General features: G+C 43.1%; 1 protein-coding gene across 6 annotated transcripts in view; it reads right to left on the bottom strand.

Moving 5' to 3' along the window:
• Window positions 1–10302: 10302 nt before the first annotated feature.
• AHI1 (Abelson helper integration site 1) overlaps window positions 10303–17001 on the bottom strand; it is a 224297-nt gene continuing 217598 nt past the window's right edge. For all 6 annotated transcript variants that reach the window (XR_014267260.1, XR_014267261.1, XR_014267262.1 and 3 more), the window contains one exon: window positions 10303–16799. The gene's annotated coding sequence lies outside the window, so the exon portion shown is untranslated. The remainder of the gene's footprint in view (window positions 16800–17001) is intronic.

Here is a 17001-nt window from a genome sequence, read left to right as displayed (position 1 = left end):
GTTTGCCAATGTCTGACACATTGTGAAGAAATTTATCAGCTGGTGAAAAGGATTTGGTCTTCTAGGAGTTCCTTAGTTGGTCCGGCAGGCCTATGGGGGCAGAGCCTGCATAGCCAGTTCTGGCCATCAGGCCTGAGAACGAGGAGGGGGACACTCCCAGCAAATAAGCGAAGCCTCCCATAATGAAATGTGACAGTGTTCCCACTGGTGGGAGGCCGCGGGGGAGAGGGCCAAGGGAGTGCTGGTAGTTAGGGAGGGATTTGCATAATTACATTCACCTGAGGGACTCCATTTACCCAACAATGGGTCTCATTGTGGTAAAGCCAGCAGCTGGCCACACTGTTAGAACAATGTGAGCTGTGGCCTTGTTCTTCCAAAACTAATGCTTGGACTCTGAAAAGTGACAATTAGCATTTGGAATGATATACAGTTATTAATAGTACAGATCTTAGCATGATGTGTAACACTCCATATTATGAGGCATGTATTTATATGTGATACATGTATTACTCCATCCTATAGCAGAAGGATTACATAGCATTAATAATATCACATTTATGCCTATACTGTCTACAGCTTCCATATATATATATATATAATATATATATATGTATATGTTTGAGACCTATGTGTTAAAGTACCCATGAACAGAGTGAGATGACTCTTCTAGTAGAAGTTTTCTCCTGATGTTTGGAAAAGAACGATGTATTGAAGGCTTTTCCTGTGTAAGGCAGGTACTGTTTTAAGTTCCGGTACAGCCTCTTTTGTTCTTTGACTCCGAAAGATTGCCATGGATTTGAGAGATGTTAATCAGAACTTACAGGGGAGGTGCCTGACGGTGGGAGGCTGCGGTGCTCACACACGGCTGAGCTCCGTGGCTGGGGGCATGTTTACCCAAGACTCCAAATAGACGAGTGGAGATATGAAGACAGCAAATACTGTGCCCGGCTTGTTTCCTGGTATTGCCCACATTTACATTAAAAAGGGAGGTGCAGGGGGTGGAGGCTGGGTAGGTTTAGACGTAATTCCTTTTATTATGCCCAGTAATTGTTCTGTCCCTCACATTTAGAGCACAGGATGCATTTCTAAGGGGAAAAGGAACCCCACAAGGGTTTGCCTTAAGACTCGGCTTTAATTAAGGACACATTTAAAATATCATTTTGTAAGAACAGCAGCATCCGCGTTTCTTTTCAGCATTTTACTAAAAAGTAGGGAAACACAGAAACCCTTTAATTAAGGAAGGAGCCAGGTTCCTCTTTTGAAACTCAAGCTGCGCCCAGCCTAATGCAAAAAGCAGGTATTTGCTTTAGCCATTTCCTGACTTTCTGATAAGATACAGAAGCTAGAAGCTAGCAGGATCCCAAAGCCAGGAGTAGGTCCGTGTGGCCTTGACTCTGTCCCTGTCTTTCAGAGATGGCGTCCTGATGAAAGACAAACACGCTGCTTTTTATCTTCCTTCTACAACAGACAGTGGGAGTTCGAGTGAAGACACCTCGCTGCCAGGGAGAACGCTCACTCCCAGGGAGACGATGAGAATGCAAACCGGCAGGACGGAGGGTGGGAGCGCATACCGGGAGCTTCAGGAGGGCCATCACCAGGTCTCACGACCCGGCCTTCCACCCGGTCTCTGCCCCATCACTCCACCACCACCCCGCCGCCAGACTGAGCTTTCTACAACAAAAAACGCACTTCCTTGAAACGTTCCTGGTCCCCATTAGAGGAATAACAGGATGGTTATCGCTGTCTTTATGCCCTGACCTTATCTGCTCCCTGCCCCAGAGTGCCCTCTTCCCATCTTCTCTCTCCTCCCCTCCCCCAGTATCAGGTTCCTTCCTGCTGTCAAATGAATGCTTGTATTCCCCCCAAATTCACATGTTGAAGCCCTAACCTCCAAATGTGATGAACATCTATTTGGAGGTGGGACCCTTGGGAGGTGATTAGGTTTAGATGAGGTCATGAGGATGGAGCCCCACGATGGGATTAGAGCCCTTATAAAAAGAGGAGAGACCAGAGTTTCTCTCTATCTCTGTCATGTGAGAACATAGCAAGGAGGCGGCTGTCTACAAACCAGGAAGAGGGCCCTCACCAGGCGGATCCACTGGCACCTTCATTTTAGACTTCTCAGATTCCAGAGCTGTGAGAAATAAATGTTTGTTGTTTAAGCCACCCAGTCTACAGTACTCTTTAATAGCAGCCCAAGCTAATAAGTCACTGCCTCTCCTCTCCAACCCTCCAAAATCATCTCCTATTCTGGGTCTTCCTCTGGGAACAATCCAGAAGATGCCTGAATTGGAGGCATCTTCCTCAGCCTCTGAGAGGCCCACCTTTGGTTCACCGAGGAGGTTAGTCCTTTTTGCATCAGTCTCCCCCTCCAGCCAAGTTCCCGGGCCTTGTATTTAAAAAACAATATTAGTGTGTGTCCACCCAACGAAGAAAGAGCAGTGTTCTCCACAGATAAATTCTGTAATATTCCATACACTGTCAGATTTTTTTCATTGCAAATATCTCCTTTGCTGATACCTTAAAACTCTCTCCAGATGATTCTCCTGACCGTGTCTGGGAACTACGGCCTTCCCCTCTGTGGAAGATCCTTCTGGGAAACCTGTCTGTCTTGGGGATTCCTGCTAACCCCAGAAGACTCTCTCTGCCTTTTGCTCCCTGAAGCTTTCTGTAAGTCTGCCCAATGTAGCTTTTCTTTTTCTCACACTGCTATACTTTGCACCTATCAGTTTGAAATCATTCATCATGTGATAGTGGGGTTTGGGGGTTGTCACTGCAGACTTGCCTACTGATCTGAGAGCAACTTGAGGGCAAGTCTTGCTCATTATGGTGTGTTCTTGGTGTCACAGAGTGGAGTATTGTGTGTTTACTGAATAAAGTAAGAGGTGGATTGATAAGTATCAGTTGGATTAGGCAATTGAGAGGTCACTGATGACCTCAGAAGACCGTGGGCTTCTGCCTATGGTTGTGCAGACTGGGACCTGCACACAAGTGCTTGACTGGTGCGGGTGGCTCGATGGAATCTTACCCACAGTCCACTCTCTTAGCAACACCCTCTGCCATGTGTGCTTCCGCCCAGTGGAAGGATGTCATTTACTTACTAATCTACACAGAGTTCATGTTTTGGCAAGTTGTCAGCTAGAAGAGGCACTTTGTGAATTTACTCAGGGGCACTGAGCATGCAGTAGAGTCCCTGGGGCTGTGTGGCTCCCACCTCCTGAGATTGGAGTCCATGGTTGCAACCCCATTGAGTCATTTCATTCCTTTTTCTCTGTGAAGGGGGAAAACCTATCACAAAGTTAATGAATACTTTACAATGGCCAACATTGCCACATATTTGGAAAATGTTCAAAGAGCCCAAGATGTTTCCACAGGCACCTCAAACTCAACACGTACAAAACAGAAGTTATCACCTCTCCTGTGTTTCCTTCGATGGGTACATCTGATTGCCCAAGCTAAAAGCTCTCCTGCACCACCACTCTCCAGTCTACCCACAAGTCCTACTGGGTCAAACTCAAAAAGTGAATCTGATTCTCTACCCTCCCTTCTTTGGCCACTGCCCTGCCTCGGTCCCTCATCCTCTCTTGACTAGATTATGTCCGTGGCTTCTTGCCATCTCCTGTTATATCTGGTCTTTCCTCCCAAGTTCATCTGCCAGATATCTTTTTAAAACCAGGACCTTGTTCTCTTGCTAAAATCCTTGTAACGTCCTTCTTTTACTCTCAGCCCAGTGGATGTGTTCAGATTCTCTAGCTTGGTATACAAGTCCATTCACTTCTGTGCCAACCTACCATTCTGCCCTTTTCCAGCTGCTCCACGCTATGCATTAGCCAGTTTCCTGAGGGCGTCATGTTCCATCAGACTTCCTTGGCTTTGCACATGCTGTTCTCTAAGCCTGTGCCTTCCCACCTTGTCTGTCAAGTTTCATCCTTAGATGAATCTAAATCTCCCTCTAGTTCTCTGTCTCTTCTCAGTATAACTGTACACCCCTCATTGTAGCACTTTGTGTTCACATGAAATCATTCGTTTAATCTCTTCCACAGGATCTTGACTTCATCAAAGGTGATGCATTATTAATTTTTCTCTCCCCAGCATTTATCAAAGTGTCTAGCATTTATTTTGTGCAAAGTAAATCTTTGTTGAATTGACCATCTATCAACAGAGACATCAAGAGCTCTACCATTAAATAATATACAACTACTAAGAAGAATGAGTTATATTTATGCATATTGATTATAATTTCAGAGTGATATGTATGGAACACCCCTATTATTTGTAAAAGGTAGAAAATAACTCTTTGCATTTGTTTCTGTCTATCTGAATGTAGTGAAGTGGATGAAAGAAATCCTAGGTGCAATCCTTGGTTAACCCAGCAAGAGAGGTTGGAGAAAGGAGGGGAAGGGTGATTTTCTTTATAATTCCACTGTTTGACTTGTCACAAAGAACAGATGTTGCTTTTGTAAAAATCAATTAAGAAAAATAAAGCAAATGGTTGATAAATGAGTAAATAGGCTTCAGGAAATATGTTTTCAGAAAAGAAGGGATAAGAAAATCTGAAGAAGAAATCAAAATCTCCAGAACCTACAATTAGGGTATTATTATTCACTCTCTGAAGGATTTTTCTCTCCTCTGAAAAAATCTCCACAGGCTTCTTTTTTAAATGGCAACTGCATTAAAGCTCTTATGCATTTGTTAATAGATCATTAACTGCAGTGGGGGACACAGGGGTGGGGCCTAGAAGGAGAAAGTTTTAGGAGTCGGTGCCAACTGAAGATCAATCAGAAATAAAGATAAGCTCCAGCGATATTATAATGTAATTATCAGGAAAATTATTACTTCGAAAAAATTCAAAGTTCACACAGTTTTTCTAGAGAAAGGGCAACGGGTAGCTCAGGTGGAAGAGGAAGGTGCCTGGTTTCTGGGAATGGGGAATGTGCAAGGTCAAGGCTGTAGTGAAAGCACTGTACCCATCCAGCAGGTACTGTATCCAAGTTCTACTTCTCACTAAGAAAGAAAATACTTTTCAAGTGTCTGCAATCTGTCAGAGAGGAGTGAGTGGTGGTGCGCAGAGTCTAAGAAAGCTTTTTTTTTTTTTTTTTTAATAAAAGCATAAAAATTAGATAAAGTAGACCCAGCAGTCACCATGAAAGTAGAAGAAACACCAAGAATGTTTCATCATGAAAATGGTGTGGCCCTGTCTTATACTTTAGTCATTAACGCAGAGGATGATGAGAGCTACTGACTCATTTTTAGTATTTGATTTAAAAAAAGTCAATCAGCATGCATTATTGATTTATCCCAAACTTGTCATTAAGGAATAATTTTAAAAAGAAATTTTCTATCAAAAGAAAGAAAATCCACAAGTCTCTTGGGCTCCCATCCACAATATTTATATGATAAAATCATGTTAAAGGTAATAAGCACATACAAATGAATCTATATACAAAACAGAAACAGTCTTACAGACACAGAAAACAAACTTATAGTTACCAAAGGGGAGACAGGGGAGAGGGAGGAGGGGAAGGATAAATTAGGAGTATGGGATTAACAGATACAAATTACTATACATAAAATAGGTAAGCAACAGGATTTACTGTATAGAACAGGAAACTATATTCAATATCTTATTATAACCTACAATAGAAAATAATCTGAAAAGAACACATATATCTATATATATATAAAACTGAATCACTTTGCTGTACACCTGTAACTAACATAATATTGTAAATCAACTATACTCCAATAAAAAAAAATAAGCACAGCCTTGAGGGTGAGAGGAAGAGAAGACACTTTGTGGCAATACACTGACTCTTCTGGATCAGGTAAAATAGGGGTGGCAGTCTTTTTCTATAAAGGCCAGATAGTAAATATTTTAGACTTTCTGGGCCAAAAGATAAAAACCAGAATTTTTATGACAAGAGTGAAAAATAATTTTCCACAACTTTTTTTGTTGACCAAATTCAAACTATTTATGGACAGTGAAATTTGAATTTCATATCATTTTCATGCTCTATAAAATAGTATTGTTTTTAAACATTTTTTCAACCATTCCAAAATGTAAAAAGCGTTCTTAGCTCATGGGTTATACAACAACTGGTGGTAGGCTGGATTTGGCCTTGGGCTATAGTTTGATGACCCCAGACATAGAACATTTCTGGGTCATGACAGGGGTCCTTAATCGGTCAAGGCCCTACCAGCTCAAGTTGAGCTTGGGCATGACTTCAGAATCCTTCTCAACACAGCAGCGCTGCCAGTGGCAACCACAGAAGTGGGGAAGGGCAGCCTGCCTGCCATGCAATGGCCATCTCCATAGTGAATGCTTGAAGAATAGTTATTCAAATATCAGCTGGGTTCTTCCTGCCCTTTCAAGATGTGGGTACAACTGACTCAGTCCTCTATCCCCAACGTCAGGAAAGTCAAACTCCAAGATTCTGGATATTCCATAAGGAGCTTGCATGCTTGTGTTCCAGAGCAATTGCTTCTGCTACATTAGGTCAGTTTATGGATTTTCTTGCCCTTGTTTTCATTATTACTTCAACCAGAATGCGAAATTCAGTTATTAATATTTTAAAGATTTTAATATCAAATTCATAGACTTTGAACTGAAGATTTGGGGACGCAATGATGACTTACATGGCAGCAGTAACAGCGTCTGTTCAGCCCTGTTGTTAACATCACCATCACAGCAACATTTCCAGACAACTGGCTTGTTTTGTCAGACACTTTTCATATACTATCTTATTTAATCCTTCAGTAGTCATTGGAAATAGGCTTTTTAAAAAACAATTATTATCCTATTTTACACAAAAAATTGAAGATAAAAGAGGTTAAGGAACTTGCCAGTTGCAGAGCTAGTTAGTGGTAGAGCTGAATTTTGAACACAGTCAGCAACCCGCAGCCAGAGTTCCTGAACACTATGCGTTCTGTCTACAGCGCTTTAATTTAACAGCAGACATTTCTGTTCTTGAATGTCCTTCCCCTACCTCCTTAGGAGTTCTCATTGGCCAGACGACCTCATGGAGTATCCAGGCTTCCAGTCATTTTCCTGGTCCTTCTCCTTACTGGTGCCTTTCTCACCTCTTCTCCCAGATTGCTCCTGTGAACTCCCACAACCTTGATACAATTATTTAGAGTAACTTAGTTTTGCCCACTCATCTACCCAAACTGAGCTGTAGAAGAAGTCCTCTTTGGGAAGTAATGCCATTTCATAGGAAGAAAACCATGATTGGTCAACTGGATGTGGAAACATAAGACAAGGTCTATAACGAGAGGGTGGAAGAAATGAAGCACATTAGAAAATTGAAGAATTTTCTTTCTGAGAGAGAGCAGGGCAGTGAACAGACAAGAAAGGATGAAATCAGGGAGACCTGAGCAGCGTGGCAGAGAAGATACAGGATTTTTTTTTTTTTTAAGAACTTGCTTACACTCAACTGTTCAGTAAGTTCTTCTATGCATAAAAAGGCCTTGTGAGAATATGCAGAATGTGTGAAATCAAGAAGTGAGGAATTCAGCAGAGATGGAAGGTAGAAAATAAATGTAAACTCCTTGAGAATAAAGAAATTTTATAGATTTTCAATGTTGGATTTTTAACATCACACTTCCCAGATGATGTGCTAATGTTACCTAAATCTTTGGGAACAGGGTCAATCTATACAGTAAAGTGTGAGCTCACAGGGAAGAGGATAATTCTATCTGGTTGAAGAATAAAGAATGTATAAAAATAAGTGCACAAGGAGGGTGAGTTGACAGTGATCTGAAAACCATACTAGAGAAGGCAGGGGAGAGATTAAAAAGGGGGCCTGAATTAAGAACAGGATGGTAGGGCTGGAAGGGATAGGATGAATATGTGAAGGATGATGGCACTGGTCGGGGTTCAGGTGCAAGAAGCAGTGACCTCTCTAGGTATTTCAACCAGAAAGGAACATAATATAGGGAATTAATTTTTTTCCAAACTTTTTGGAAGGACAAGAGAAGCAGACTCTAGGTCAATCTCTAGGAATGAACACCATTGCAGAATGACCCATTTGGGAATTGTACCCCTGCCTCAATAAGAGAAGTGGGGAATCAAGAGGCCACCTTCAGATTTCAGGAAGAGTTCCCCCTACCTGTGGCAGGAGCTGCTGTCACTGCAAGTAGTGGCTCTAGAGCTTTGCTGTGCTCATTCCATCTGCAACAGCAAAATGTACATGCCCCAGCCCATACTTTGTAACCCTCATTACAGCAAGAGATGGCATGCTGGAGCACAATTAGACTTGCCAGCAGAGACTAGCATGGAAAGATAACTTCCACCTCATTTCTGCCTTCCAGGTATCACATGAGTGCATCTCATTGATGAAACCTAATTACATTAAGAACCAAGTACCATGCCAAGCCATACTGGGGACAAAGGCAAAAGAAAACAGTAATATGGCATTATATTTTAATTTTCAAAAATACTTCATTAAGATTATTTATCTTGATTACTAAGTTTTTCAATACCCCCTTAAATATTGTGCCTGAGCTGCCTTACCTAGCTGCAAGGGAGTCTTAGAAATATAATTTTTAGCTTTCCATCCTCTGCTGTCCTGAAAGCACCCTGGAGTAGGTTGGGATGGAGGCGGAGAGTCATCTGTGACCATTCATTTTATGTGTCAACTTGACTAGGCTATGGTGCCCATTTTTTTGGTCAAAAACCAGTCTTGATGTTGCTGTGGAGGTATTTTTTAGATGTGACTAACATTTAAATCTTTGACTAAAGCAGATGACTGTCCTTAATGTAGGTAGCCTCATCCAATCAGTTGAAGGCTTTAAGAGAAAAGACTGGGGTCACCAGAAGAGGAAGGAATTCTGCCTCTACAATTTTGTGAGCCAATTCCTTAAAATAAATCTCTCTCATATATTTATAATATAATATAAAAATATATTTATATACATACACATACACACACACAACAGCAATCTCTCTAGGTATTTCAGCCAGAAAGGGACATAGTGTAGGGAGGTGGGTTCTTTCAAATGTTTCTGGAATGGCAAGAGAAGTAGACTCTTACACATATGTACAACACATCCTATTGATCCTATTAGTTCTGTTTCTCTGAGAACCTTGACTAATATACTTGGAGTAGGTGGGGATGGAGGCAGAGAGCAGGTTCAAAAGCTCTACCACTACTGAAGTAGAAGAAACAATACTCAGTTGTAGTTTCACTGTAGAGGGAGGGAAAGAGAGAAGGGGGAGACTATGTAGATTCCAGGTTCCCAGTGTGGGTGACCAGCTGGTGGCCCTGACCATGATAAGGAAGATAGATACAGCACCAGATAACCCCATGGGAAAACAGGGCACATGCTCATCAGCCTTAGAAGACACAGTTTAACATCTTCCAAATGTAGCCATGTTTCAGTGCATGAGATCCACCCCATGCATGTCACAGGTGGCCTGGAACAGGTAATTTGGTTGTTTGATCACTTATTCATTGTTTCTTATTCCTTCAATAAATATTTAAGTGTCCACCAGTGTCAGGTACTATTCTAAGCTTTGGAGGTACAATGGTGAATGAGAGATGAGTTTACTTCTTTCATGATGTATTCATTCTTATCTAGGAAGAGGTGATAAACAAATACACAAATGAACAAAGGAAACAATTCCAGATAGTGATATATGCAGTGAGGACCATGAAACAGGGCAACGTGATGGAGAGTGACAGGAAGCAGGGGTTACCCTGGGCGTGGTTATTTAACTTGAATACACCTGGAACCCTGTGAACATAGGGACCAGACAGCCTTAGGGCGAGGGGAAAGCTGAGCTGCTGTGTTCGTCGCCAAGCCAGAATGAAAGAAAAGAGCTCCAGGCCCACGTGCTGAGTTATTACAGGGACCCCAACCACGATAAAAGTGTCTGTGATGCACTCTTTGGTTCCCCAATGCTGAAGAGGAGTAGATCGTAACTGAATGAGCCTGTGTAATGGAGATGCCAGCTGGATGGCAAGGCCTGGGCCCAGGGCTGAGTCTAAGAAGAGCAGCACGAGGATCCCCCTTGAGACCAGAGGCTCCCTAGGGTGAGGGTGATGCCTGGGGGTAGTTGTATTCCCAGACCTAGCACAGTGCTTGGCACGTGGTCGGTGCTCTATAAATATTGGTTGATGAATCAAGGAATCCCTTGGCTGAAGAGGGAGGGAGTGACTACAGCAGAACCAGGGAGCCTTAGCATTCTGCCACATTTCTTCCTTTTTATTTTTTCTAATATTTATTTATTTATTTATTTGGCTGCATTGGGTCTTAGTTGTGGCATGCGAGATTGCTGTGGCACGCGGGCTTCTCTCTAATTGTGGTGCGTGGGCTCTAGATCTCGTGGGCTTAGTTGCCCAGTGGCATGTGGGATCTTTGTTCCCCGACCAGGGATCGAACCCGCAACCCGTGTCCCCTGCATTGGAAAGCAGATTCTTAACCACTGGACCACCAGGGAAGTCCCTCTGCCAGAGTTCTTCACACTTGGGAGCAGTATTTGCCTCTCTCCATAAAACAAGTCCCAGAGTCTCCCAGGTGGGAAGTTAACTGGCCAATTGACTGCAATTCTGTCCCCTTGATTTCAGCCCTTGCTGTCCCCTGGGGGACTTGCTTTTAATGCTCCTGCCAAAGTATGGTCCCAAATCCTTTCCTTAGGTTTGTCACCTTGGCACAGCTGAGAATTCACAGGCCTGGGAATTCTTGAAGATTCATTAAATGCCCTGGGAGTAATATGACACATAGTTTTCTCATCTTTCTAGACCTGCTGGCTCTGGTGCCACATACTATGCAGAAAGGCTACTCAGTTCCAACCCCGAAAGATGGGCACAGTTTCACAGACGACATAACCCAGCTCTAGGCCCAGCTCCCCAAACAGAGATGACTGAATCTTACTTTCCTTCCACACTGAAGCTAGTATTTGCCATTAAGATAGCATTGCCAGATCTAGCAAGTAAAATACGCCCAGTTAAATTTGAATTTCAGAGAAATAACATTTTTTTAGTATGTTTCAAATATTGCATGAAACATACTTACAATGAAAATGATTTTTGTAGTTCATGTGAAATTCAGATTTGACTGGAGGGTCTTATTTTATCTGGCAACCCTACTTAAGACCGAGAAAGAGATTTTTAACTCTGTCACTTGCATAAGTTTTTTCCATTAGATCCTTACTCTGGGTTCCAGCCCGAGGTCTCCACACCACCCTCAGGGGTGTGGTGGTGTTTTTACAACTGTCCCAGTAAGTGAGTTCTCCCTTTATCTGAGACCCTACCTACTTCCAATTCTACACACACAGGGGTCCTTGCCTGTCTGGACAGAATCACAATATCTGAACATACAATGAGTATATCATCCACACAACAGAAAGCACACATCTGTCACAGTTTTGTCTAGTCAGCCTAGGAGAACTTTTTGTACTTTTCATTGCCTTAGTAAACTCAGTCTCCCAATGACCATGTCCCCCCAAATCCCAAGGACAGTAAAGCTTCATGGACAGTTGGCAGATATGCAGACAAGAACGCTTCCATTCCTCGCACATATCAGAGGATTAAATAGTCAGCCAACCATATGACATGCCTAGGAGATATTTTTAGCTCTGTTTTAACCTGTTGAACTCCGGATAGCAGCTTCTGTATTTTTATCTAATGTTATGCTTCCTTTGAGGCAACACGTATAGGGCAGTGAGGTTTAAAAAAAAAATACAAACTAACAACGTTCAAGAAAACAATCTAAAATAAGCACCTGTGTAGTGATTATAAAAATATACAGATTTCCTTTCCTTCTACTGGTAACGTTGAAGCCCACACATCTGTGATGTGTCTGCATGTGATGCTCATCTAGGCACATGCTTCTTTTCCATTTAACCTTTTAGGTCGTATCTGTTAGATTTCCCCCCTCCCCCCGGCACGTGATCAGTGCAGGATTTGTTGCTTTCTCATGTTGAAGCACAGTGATAATTCTGTTTAACCCTTAATTCAAATATAAAGGGTAATGACCATAGGTGCCATAATGAAGTATGTCCAAAGATTAGCTGGAATTCCTGGTCCTGGTTCTCTTACTAAGTCAGGCTCGCTAGGCAATGTCTAAAAGTGCCCTTAGTCACTTTCTCCTCTGCTAAATGGGCATGACATTGTCGGTTCTTCAACTGATTGTAAGTTCAGTGACGACTTGGACCTGGCTTTATTCACTGCTGTAATCATCTGCTCGGCTGCCATAATGAAACACCACAGACTGGGTGGCTCAAGCAACAGAAATTTGTTTTCCCAGAGTCCTGGGAGGCTGGAAGTCCAAGATCAAGGTGTCGGCAGATTGGGTTTCTTCTGAGGTCTCCCTGCTTTGCAAGCAGATGGCCATCCGCCTTCTCTCTGTCTCCTCACCTGGTCTTTCCTCGGTGTTTCTTTGTGTGTCCAAATTTCTTCTTCTTATGAAGACACCAGTCAGATTGTATTAACGCCCACCCTAATGGCCTCATTTTAATCTAATTACCTCTTTAAAGGCTCTACCTCCAAATACAGTGCTGGGGGGGTTAGGACTTCCACATATGAATTTTGGGGAGACACAATTCAGGCCATAACAACCACTGTATGTCCAATAACTAATTTAGAACCTGGCACATGGTAGCAACAGGTGTTTGTTGAATTACTACAAGAACCTTGAGAATGTCTTTGGTGAGGCACGTCACTTAAGTTTCCTGTATGGGTTAGTCCAGAGCATTCAATTTTTAAGCTTCTTTTCTACCTACACATTTTGCTCGTCATTGATTGTGCGATGGAAAGTAATCCAACCCACATAAGATTTGTGACATCCCGCTTCCATAGAGATGAGGCTGCACGGAAGCACATCTCTCCCACTGGCAGGTGCAGAGACTGTCACTTCCATGTCGCATATGCCTGCTCCCTGTCAGGCTCACGATGGTGGCCGACTGTAAACGTAGTGGTGGTAATGAGGCTCCCCCAGCTGTCATTCCCCAGCCCTCCTCCCAGCAGATGCTTAACCTCACCCTGTGGAGGCATGCATCTCTCTGCTTCTAATAGTTTCCTCAAATTGGGAAGAAAAAAACTATAACCCACCAAAGATCTCCTGCTACTTCTCTGGGGAGAATGGGCTTCTCAACAACATATCCATTGTCTGATCTGAGCTTTGCTCTACTAGTCTTTCAGGGAAAGAAAAAAAAAAAAGAGCCCCAAAACTTTGATCCCTGGGGAGGTGAAGCGGAAGTTGATCTTCACCATTAAATTTTTTTATAGATAGCAAAGTCCATGCTTCCACCTGCATCCAAAGTAGAGGCAGCTGGCAGAACAAAGCACCAGAGAAAAATAGCTGACCAGAATCTCTTAAATTGCCCATGTACAGGTGCAGCTTGTTTTTCATCTTGGTGGCAGTCACTAGTGATTGACAATGTTTTACCCAGAGGACTTAACCCCTTTTTCTCCTAAATGAACCAGAGTCAAGCCTTATGGCTTAGAAAACAATTCCTACCCCTACCCCTCTCTCTGTTCTAAAGAAGTTCAACGCAAATGAATGGCAATAGTACTTCGAACCAATGTTAGCCTTCAGTGAAAGAATGAAACAGTTTCAGACAAAAGTTTTGAAAAATTATCCCTAAGCCTTTCCAGCTTTGATGCCAAGGCCGAGACACTCCTTTTGTATCGACAGACCCTCAGAGACGGCGCTCCACGGACGCTCCTCTAGGATGGGGATAATACCGTGTGTTGGATTCTCTAGGTGTTCAGTAAGTCTTAAAGTACCTGACCTAGAAAACCAATTCCTGTTTGCCCTCAGCTTTTTTCCATCACCATCAAACAAGTTATTTTAGAGACTGTGCAGCAGAGAGAAGAGATACTGAGACGCAGCCCAATTTTAAAATTTCCAAAGATGGTGAATGGGGCAGCCTCGCCTCACCAGTTCTGTGCTGTTGTGTCTGTCTTCCCCAAAATGACTCGCGCTGTACCTCACATGGAGTTACTTTTCATTCTTGTGCACACGGACATTAGCCATCTGGGGAGTCCCCCAAAAGGGGTGAATTTGTGTAGAGTACAGACAGCCGTCTGCATGGTGCTCTCTCTGGCAGTCTTTGGAACTTGCATGGTGGATGGATTGAGGGGTCACATGGGGACAAGGGAGTCTTTAACAAACAAATGAGCAAACATCAGGAGGGCTGCATGAATAGCTCTCAGAACCTCCACAAGAAGTTCTGAACATTTGGAATGAGGCCAAGCGCAAAAGAGAAATTACCTCTTAAACATTGAGCCCTCCTAGTGACAGGGGAAGTTTGTTACTGGTGATTATAAGTTAGCACTTCAGGGGAAGGCTCCAGAGCCCAGGGGTGGACCCCTCTTGGTCCTCAGCAGGGTCCTGAGCCAAGGGAAAGCGATTGTTAATAAAGTGATGGCATGATGGATCACAGAGCTTCATGTTCTGGTAGCTGCATTATGAATCACCTCCTCTTAGCACAAGAAACCTCACAGATGAATATTCTTGATCATTTAAATGCCTGGAACACACGAGAACATGAACACAGAGCATGCCCTCAATAACTCTCACAGCCATGGAGCAATAATTTGACTTCTGAATGGAAAAAATGACATGCAGACAAGTCTGACACGTCCTTTGAGGGTCTTAGTAAATTTCCAGTTATCACACATGCCCAAGAGGCTTCCCACTCTGTGCCGTTCGCCTTTGAAATGAGTGCATGCTAGGTTGAGGGCATCTGTACAGATGTGCAGGTCTCCATACTCAAACCAGTTAATCTGGAAGTAAAATAATCAAAGGAACTCTGGGGTCCGGGAAACCAATCTATCTCATTCATAAATCAAAACTTTTGTATGAGTCTTGATATATCGATGTGGCCAAAAGCTATTGAGTTTAAAATTTTTGAATTTTCATTAATTGTTTTGAACTTCGACATGGATAACAGCTGCTAGCGATTGTGCATGAAATAAAACACCAAGATTATGCAGAAATTATAGCCTCAGCACCATGGAGATAATCTAATGAGGCAAAAGCTTGGATGCATGTCAACTTAATCGGAACAATAGGTGCTGTCAAGCAGACAGAGATACTGTAGGAAGTAATGCCTTGGAAATGGCCCAGTCTAGAATCAGGCGGCCTAACTCCTCTCCTTGTGAGTTGATAGCGGGCACATGGAACACACTTCTGTTTCAATCTAATTCACAGAAACTTCTGCGTCAGTGGTGAGAATAAACGCTAAATTCTACTTCATAATTTACTCCCTTCTTTTGGACTTACGTCACCACTATAATCTGGAAGCAGAGCCCACACAGGCCCAGAGCGACCCACGGGGCAGCTGAGCGCTGGTGACCGTCTTTTCACTTTGGACATTCATTCCACGAGGGAGAAACTCTTTCTCATCGCCATACAGATTCTAACAGATTTACGCACAAGGGGTTATATAGAATGCTCTAGACTTTGGATATTCTTGGCCTTGGGAAAAAAAAAAATTTTTTTTTAAGTTTGTAAAGGTAATTACCATTATTTACAGTACTGAGGGCAAAGCCCCACCCTGGGCTTGAGGCCAGGGGATCTCAGACTAGAGAGTATTGAGGTGAGCCAACTCCAAGACAAAAGCACAATTATGCTCACATAAAAACCAACACTGGTGGTAGTGGGGTGAAGGAAACACCCACGCAAGGGGGAGGTGTGTGTAGGGAGGGGCTTGTTTTGAAGTTTTGCATAAATCTTATAATTTTTTTCCTCCATAGTCCTGGGAATGAAGATTCTGCAGAGGTTTTCATCCTGGGTCTCTTGTTAAGCTGTGCCACAAGGAAATGGACTTCCTTCTTACTTGATTTGCCAATTTATAAAACTGAACTCTAAATAAAAGCATTTTGGTAGAATTAAGAAAACGGGAAATGTTGTGTAAGGTGTTCTGAAGCTTTCTTCATTTCTTGGCAGAAAGGAACTCAAGCAAAAACCGAAAGAAGATATCTTTAGTTTTTAAGCCCACCTCACTTTACCCTCCTTTCTGATTCACATCCATTTGTCCACTTAGGAAAGTGTTAAAGCAGTGGGGTGAGAAACAGTGTTGCCACAGTCTATCTGGTTCTCCAGTCAGAAAATAATTAGCTACTACCTAAATGCTCACACACATTACCTTCTTGTTAACCACCCCGTGTATCTTTTTCTTCTTGCCAGGATGAAGGCCAGATGATTATTTGGGCTGATGCTACAAATCAGTGACAAAGAAAGCTTGTGATGGCAGTTCAGACATGCCTTGAAGTCCACTGGCACTGCAAGGAAATGGGAAGCAGTGACAGGGAGAACTGAGACCCACTAGGCACCCACACTTGGCCTGGAATGGCTGAGCACACTGGTCACCAGAAGGCAGGCTCCCTAGCTCGCCTGCCGCACGCTAGTTCAGGAGAAAAACCATAGGAAGTTGGATTTTCCCCTTCAGTCAGGAGGAAAATGCTCTTTGGGAAATGGATGGGGACACGTGAGGTCCTCGGGCTGTGACCTCAGTGAAGCGCAGGCTGAAGACGTTTTGGAGGATCAGCCTGCCTCTTGCCACTGCACATGCCAGAGGCCGACACCTGATAGAACTCAAGCCACCAGTTCTGCACACCCAGCTTTCACCTGCCTGGCAGCCTTGAGGAAAGGGGAATTACAGTTGGGCTGGGCTTGAAACACTGCTATGGTCCCACCTGAGTTTCAGGTGCCCCAGGGAGTCCTTTCAACCAGCTGGAATTGAGGCTGTTTCAAGGTACAGATGCAGTGTGTATTTGTCTTGCTTTTGTTTGTGCCTGAATACAAGTACCAGCTGGAAGTCAGGTGTGGGGCACTGCAAACAATTTTGGCTGTAAATAGAGAGAAAGTAAGAGTTTAAAAGCCAGGATGGGCGTGGAGGGGAGGGAGTGAGAGGGGAAAGGAAATAGATTTACTAGAGGAAATAGAAAAATACACAGAAATTTGGATTGGTGTGATACCACTGCATAATTTCCATGATCTGTTAATATCCCTACCTACATTTCACCCCCCACTTAACGATATACAGAAAAT

This window comes from Balaenoptera physalus (genome assembly GCF_965194825.1).
Source record: "Balaenoptera physalus genome assembly, chromosome: 9".
Taxonomy (NCBI): Eukaryota; Metazoa; Chordata; class Mammalia; order Artiodactyla; family Balaenopteridae; genus Balaenoptera; species Balaenoptera physalus.
This window is presented reverse-complemented; position numbering and strand designations above follow the sequence as displayed.